This window comes from Desmodus rotundus, chromosome 1 (assembly GCF_022682495.2).
Source record: "Desmodus rotundus isolate HL8 chromosome 1, HLdesRot8A.1, whole genome shotgun sequence".
NCBI lineage: Eukaryota > Metazoa > Chordata > Mammalia > Chiroptera > Phyllostomidae > Desmodus > Desmodus rotundus.
Genome location: NC_071387.1, coordinates 6083292 through 6088248, shown reverse-complemented (window position 1 = coordinate 6088248; position 4957 = coordinate 6083292). Strand labels below are relative to the sequence as shown.

Genomic DNA, 4957 nt, shown 5'->3' with positions numbered 1-4957 from the left:
CTTCACCTACCTGTTGGCTCTGTGACCTGGAGCCAGGTGCTTGGAATCTCTGAGCCTCAGTTTTGACAGAAGTAAGATGGGGTTGGTGGCCTTGCGTTTTTTTTTTTTTTTTTTTTGAGGATTTGACAAGGCAGTAATGTACAGGGTTAGGCACAAATAATGCCCCTCTTTTTTTAAATTATAAAATCTTTTACTACAAAATCATAAGCATGTCATTCTGTAACATAACAATATCACACTCAAGCACATCATATGACAGTTTAGGTGAAATGGTCAAACTAAAACTATAAATCATTACAACCATATTATTATCCTACCCACCACACTCAGGCAGGCCTTCCTTCTGCCGGACCCTGTGTATAAAGGACTTTGTAAATCACCTGGCGCACGGGAGGTGCTTATCAAACGTTGACTAGTAACTTCACTCTATGTGTGGTAATCTGTCCCTTCCACTCAACTCACTATGGACCTCTTTTCAGTGACAGGAGGGAATTTAAAGCTTGGGGCTTTCTGACACATCCCACACTCTTGACTGCCTGGGATCACAGGGCTGTGAGCTGGGAACCCTGACTCTTAACATCCTATTTGGCATTGGGGTCCCACTCTCCTAGTCCCCAGTCCCCACTTTTTGCTTGTGGAACCATGGGGGAGTGAGGGTGGAGGCTGCTAAAGACCCTGCTCTCTGATTCTGCACGTCAGACCTAGAGACCCCAGATCCTGCCCCTCACCTTTTCCTTCCTCCCTCTTTTCCTTCCTTCCTTCCTCCCTTCCTTCCTTCCTTCCTTCCTTCCTTCCTTCCTTCCTTCCTTCCACCCTTCTTTCCTTCCACAAACATCACCCAGCATTCAAATTCTAGCTCTGCCACCTCTTGACTGTGAGACCTGGTTCCTGATCTCTAAAATGTGAACATATTACCTACTTCCCAGTGATGTTATACACAGTGAATGACTGGGTGTCTGTGCAGGGCTTAGAATGGGGCCTGCTGGACTAGAACGGACACTGGGCGCCCGCTACGTGTCAGGCCCCGCTGTGAGCCCTGGGGATCCAGGTGCGACTAGAAAGCAATACCGGTCATGCAGCCCGAGGCAGGGTGGTGTTGGCCATTCCCCGGCAGGACGGTCAGCTTTTAAGAAGGCCTTGATGCTGTCACTTCTCTTTCTCTAAACAACAACAACACCCTGGCTGGTGTGGCTCAGTGGATCGAGTGTCGGCCTAAGAACCAAAAAGTCACCAGTTCGATTCCTAGTCAGGGCACATGGCTGGGTTGCAGGCCAGGTCCCCAGTTGGGGGCACACAAGAGGCAACTGATGGGTGTATCTTGTGCGCATTGATGTTTCTCTCCCTCTCTTTCTCCCTCCCTTCCCTTCTCTCTAAACATAAATGAATAAAATCTTAAGAAAAAGAAAACAACAGCTTCTATGTGGGTCTCCCCCTGGGGGGCCCATGCCCCTGACTAAGCAATGTGCTCCAGGGATCTCCTCAAATGCTATAGATGTTTGTGTCCCCTCAAAATTCATATGTTGAAATCCTGACCCCCCCCCCATTGTGATGATGGCATTTGGAGGCGGGGCCTCTGGGGAGGGTCCTTGGGTCATGAGGATGAAGCCCTCCTGAATGGGATTAGTGCCCTTTTGCAGGAGACCCCAGAGAGCTCTTTCCCTGCTTTCACCACATGAGGACACAGCAAGAAGACAAGCCTCTGTGAACCAGGAAGCCAGCTTTCAGCACAAGCCAAATCTGCTGGCTCCCTGACCTTGGACCTCCAGCCTTGAGAACTCCGAGAAATAGATTTCTCTTGTTTATATACCACCCAGCCTGTGGTATTTTGTTACAGCAGCTGGGCCAGACTAAGAATCATCATCCCCACTTCACAGAACAGTGTATGTCTCTCCCCTCCCCCCCCATCCCCACCCAGGGCTGAGCATGTCACAGGGATCCAGTGAGTGAGTACAGATGGGGCGGAGGGAAGAAATGAACAACAGAATGCAGCTGACACTAAGGGTCACACCCACAGGGAGAGGGTCACACCCACAGGGAGAGTCATACCCACAGGGTGAGGGTCACATGGGGACTCAGGGGCCCTTACGCCCATCGAGGACAGGGAGCTCGATCAAATGGAGAGGAATATCCGGGACAGCACGGCCAGGGTCACATGGGTGATCAGTGATGGAGCTGACTTCAAATCTCATATCTGGAGCCAGAGCTCTTAACCATTGTGCTATTTTTTCTTCTTTTTTAGAGAGAGAGAGGGTAGGGAGGTAGAGAGAGAGGGAGAGAACTATCGATGTGGGAGAGAAACAGATCGGTTGCCTCTTGTACACACCCCAACCCGGGACCAAACCCACAACCCAGGAGTGTGCCCTGACGGGGAATCAAACTGGCAACCCTTTGCTTTGCAGGACAATGCCCAGCCCACGGAGCCACACCGGTCAGGGCTCCCCTTCTGCTCTAATCACTGCTGGTCTGATTTCAAACGCAGCACACCCTCCACAGTGGAATGAAACTACAAGTCAATAGCAGAACGAAAGCTGGAATATTCACAAATATGTGGAATCCAAACAACACACTCTTAAGCAACCAATGTGTCAACGAAGAAATCACAAGGGAAATTAGAAAATATCTGGAGAACAAATGAAAACAAAGATAAAATTTAGGGGATGCACGAAAGCAGGACAAGGAGGGAAGTTCACAGCAGTCAATGCTTACACTAAAAAAGACAGTTCTGCAAGCCAAAGTAACACACGCTCATCATTTAAAAATTCAAGCATTGCACAATTTTATTCCATAACAAGCAAAAGTTTAAAACATGAGAGTCCCCCATGATACCCTTCCCCAGACATAACCTCTGTTAACGGTGAGGCTTAGATGCTTCAGACAATGTTTCCAAACCTTGTAGTAATAGTCTTTTTTTTTTTTTTTTAAAGAAACGATACGGGGGGAGGGAGGTGGGTTCACCTGGGGTGGGGTAGAGGGATGGGGAGAAAAGGCATACAACTGTAATTGCATAACAATAAAAAAAAATTAAAAAAAAAAAAAAAAAAAAGAAACGATACAATGCACATTATTTCGTCCCTTTTATGTTGTTTTGTTTTAGCCAACAGTGACTCTCAGAGGCTGCTCCTCGCTGGGACATTTTCTTCCAGGGCTGCACAGTGAGTTGTCTGCGGTGAGGACATCCACACTGGGTTTAGCCAGTTCCATCAGGATATGTTTGGGCTGTTTGCGGCTTTTAACTATTTCAACCCACTTTGCAGTGAGCACCCTTGTAAACGTGCCCTGTGCACTTGTGGAGCATCTGTGGGGGGAGGTAATTTGCGGAAGTCGAACCTCTGGGCCACAGGTCAAGAACATTTTGAAGGTTCCCCCTAGAAAGGCGAAACCAGCTCTGCCTAGAGAGTGGGAGAGGTCAGCTCCCCTATCCTCACCTCCTTTGCTACCGCGTTTGCCCCCCCCCCCCCCCCCCCCCCGGCTGGTATGCGCCCCAGCTGTTGTCTTGCCCTGCTGAGTGGTACCTGACCCTCGTGAGTGACCCAGCCTCTTGTGACAGCCCCGCTGCTGCCATTGTGATCCAGAAATTGACCGTTCTTGTCAAGAACATTCATCACACGGCTGAGGCCAAAGCACGTCTCAAAGCCCCAGCGTTTGCTTTTTAACTCAGTGTCCAAATAAGCCCTTGGAGAGAGGCCAAGGCTGGTCTGCGCAAACAACGGGGCCCCTCTCTCAAGGCGAGCAGTGCCCAGCTGGCGTCTGATTAGCATCTCCACGCATGGGTAGCTGGGCCGGCTGAACTCCCTTCCAGCATCCAGCAAGTGGTTTTTCCCTGAATCATCATGACATCAGCAACCCCGGGCACTAACGTGATTAGTGTCCTTCTGGGCCACCTGGTAGCAAACATCTCCCATGACCACAGGTTTGTCCTGCCGGTACCTCAGAGAGCTGCAGGCATTCAGCTGTCATTGCAGGTGGGGAGCCAGGGCAGGGTGACAGGGAGCTGCTGGTCCCCTGGGGGCCAGGGCAGGGTCCTTATCCTGCATTCCCTGTCACCTTTGCCTGGAGTGACTTTCAGCCAAGTGCTTACCTTATCTGGGGCGTGCTGCACAGGCTGTTCCCTCTTACCTGGACCTCTTTCCTCACACCCTCGCACTCTTCCCTCCCCCGCAGCTTGGCTGGCCCGCCCCGTGTCACTCTGTAGACCTCAGCACCTGTGTCACTTCTGTGGGGAAGACCTCCCTGAACCCTCCAGGTAGGATGATCCCTTTCTAGATAATCTTAGAGCGCCAAGCTTGCAGCACTTCAAACAACAGTGACCGTTGATGGTGTGGGTCACTGCTCTTTATGGCCACCTCCCCTCCCAAGGCAGTGAGGCCTGTGAAGTGGGGTGTGTGTCTTGGTCTGCATCCCAGTGCCTGAAATACAGGCCCGTGCCTCGGGGACACTGGTTATGGGCTGCACAGCAGAGCCAGGCGGCCCAGATTTGAATCCTGCCTCTGTGAACTAGGGCATGTTCCTGAGCCTCTTTGTGCCTTAGTTTTCCCATCTGTAAAGTGGAGATAGTAGTACCTACCTCTTGGAGTTGTTAGGAGCTTTACAGGAACAAATATATGTGAGGTGCTTGGATGGGTGCCTGGCCCATAGAAGGTGATGGAGCGTCATTTGTGTTAGCTTAAGTGCTGGTGGCCAGACAAGGTTCTCCAGCATTCCCCCTGGAGCAGGCACTGGTGTCTGCTTACTCAGCATCCTCCTGCGCGGAAATGGCTCAGCACGTCTTTCTATTGTGACTTGTTGTGGCGGTTGTGTCAGTGTTTCAGCAGTGGAACTGGAGCTCCGGTGAGGGTGATGACGAGTCTTTCGGAGTCACCTGTGCTCTGACCCCCTCTGCTCGCTCTGTGTGTGTCTTTGCTTCCGGCTCCTACCGACAAAGACTGACCTTCCCCACATACCCAGGTCAGACTCCTCA

General features: G+C 50.9%; 1 long non-coding RNA gene across 1 annotated transcript; it reads right to left on the bottom strand.

Annotated features, from left to right (window-relative positions):
* Positions 1-3040: 3040 nt before the first annotated feature.
* Positions 3041-3887, bottom strand: LOC123479925 (uncharacterized). The gene is made up of 2 exons (XR_006655748.2): positions 3513-3887; positions 3041-3295 (listed from the first exon to the last, which is right to left on the bottom strand). It is a non-coding gene; the product is annotated as an uncharacterized lncRNA (long non-coding RNA).
* Positions 3888-4957: the final 1070 nt, after the last annotated feature.